The sequence below is a fragment of the Ciona intestinalis genome, unplaced genomic scaffold (assembly GCF_000224145.3).
Source record: "Ciona intestinalis unplaced genomic scaffold, KH HT000162.2, whole genome shotgun sequence".
Taxonomy (NCBI): Eukaryota; Metazoa; Chordata; class Ascidiacea; order Phlebobranchia; family Cionidae; genus Ciona; species Ciona intestinalis.
This window is the reverse complement of record NW_004190484.2, coordinates 117330-119086: the sequence shown is the minus strand read 5'-3', so window position 1 is coordinate 119086 and position 1757 is coordinate 117330. Positions and strand designations below refer to the sequence as shown.

General features: G+C 42.3%; 1 long non-coding RNA gene across 1 annotated transcript; it reads right to left on the bottom strand.

Annotated features, from left to right (window-relative positions):
• Window positions 1-73: 73 nt before the first annotated feature.
• On the bottom strand, window positions 74-457 carry LOC101243150. The gene is made up of 2 exons (XR_182225.4): window positions 259-457; window positions 74-187 (listed from the first exon to the last, which is right to left on the bottom strand). It is a non-coding gene; the product is annotated as an uncharacterized LOC101243150 (long non-coding RNA).
• Between the last annotated feature and the right edge of the window lie 1300 nt (window positions 458-1757).

Below are 1757 nucleotides of genomic sequence, written 5' to 3'. Positions count from 1 at the left end.
GTATTTGGATGCTATTAAATAATGCTATGTCCACTTTGTATATAAAAACACAAATGCATACTTAACTTTTAATGGTAAGCAACGTGCGCTTGTCATCTTTCTTCAGTAGAGTTGTAATATATGACCCATTTTGAAATCTTATTGTCGGTAGTTGAATTTTATAATGGTGTTGCTTCACATTAGAGTGCTGTTAATTAAACAAAAGATATAGTAAGTGTGTAAGACCATACCGTTGTAAATGGTATTAAAATTGCTCACCTTTAGCTTCTGACGAGTTTTCATTTCGTGTTTTACTGTGACTTTTATTTAAGACTTACTGATCAATGTTGCGTCTGCATTGTTATTTTTCTCATCTTACTTAAGCGATATTACACCTGATTCCTCTTAGTAACACTTCCAGTCTAAAGACTTTGTTTAAGACCGTTTAAAATTTGGCGCGCTCCCGTTTGATGTAATAAGGCCGAGAAGAAGTGAGTGACTCTCTCGTGTCGCTCCTCTGAATCAAATTTTGATGTAAGTCCGAGAGCGATTCTCTCGAATCTAGACATTTGACGCGAATTTGATTCGGTCGAAGCGACTTGATTGAAAAAATGCGCTCAATCAAGCACTTGATTGAGCATTTTGCGTCAAGTTTTTTTAGAGTGTATGTTTTTATTAAACGTTTACATAGGGAAAGGCGTATTTGGACATAATTATACTGACTTAACAATTGTTTTCTCCCAATCCAAAACAATTTAATGTTGTTTACTGCAGCAACACGTTTGCCGATCACAATGGGTGTTCCACGAGAACAACATTCTATACTCAAAAATTTTTAAAAATATATATTTTACGGTTGTAAAAATATGAAGGGTCCTCAAATCTTCGTAGTGTATTTGCGTTTCAATTTTGAGGAAACCCAACGATCTTAAGACGCGCAAACATTTCACCTTCGTTTAGCGGGTGGACGAGATGTAATAGATAATGCCCATGTGCGTCGATTCTACCAACTCGAGTCTAATTTTTATCCGCTGTGCGAGGCACTCGATGCCAGGGTGGGGGAAGATGGGACACTTGTTAGCTCTATTTTCTCGTCCCATTTAGTAGTAAACGAAGAACATTTAATGAATTATAAAACTATATCCTCACGACTCCCATAGACCACCGTCAGTTGTTTTAAACACGATCAGGATACTTAGATATTATGTGCTAAAGATGTCCCATCTTCTCCCACCCTACTATAAATACTGGCAAGCAGGATTCTTGTGTTTTGTGTCGTGACATCGGTAAGTAGTTATCGTAGGTCTGGATCGGCGTATGATAAGTGAATTTTTTAACCGATAGTTGTATTAGGATTGCGACACCTCTGTCTCTGTTTGTTTCGTGCGCTATAAAGGTTTCCCCCCCGTGACTATTCCCCCCCGGCTAATTCCCCCCTGTGACTATTCCCCCCGTGACTATTCCCCCCCCCCGGCTAATTCCCCCCAATGACTATTCCCCCCCGGCTAATTCCCCCCAGTGACTATTCCCCCCGTGACTATTCCCCCCCGGCTAATTCCCCCCAGTGACTATTTCCCCCGGCTAATTCCCCCCTGTGACTATTCCCCCCGGCTATTTCCCTACCGCCCCGTGACTATTCCCCCCGGCTAATTCCCCCCAGTGACTATTCCCCCCGGCTTATTCCCCCCAGTGACTATTTCCCCCGGCTAATTCCCCCTGTGACTATTCCCCCCGGCTATTTCCCTACCGCCCCGTGACTATTCCCCCCGGCTAATTCC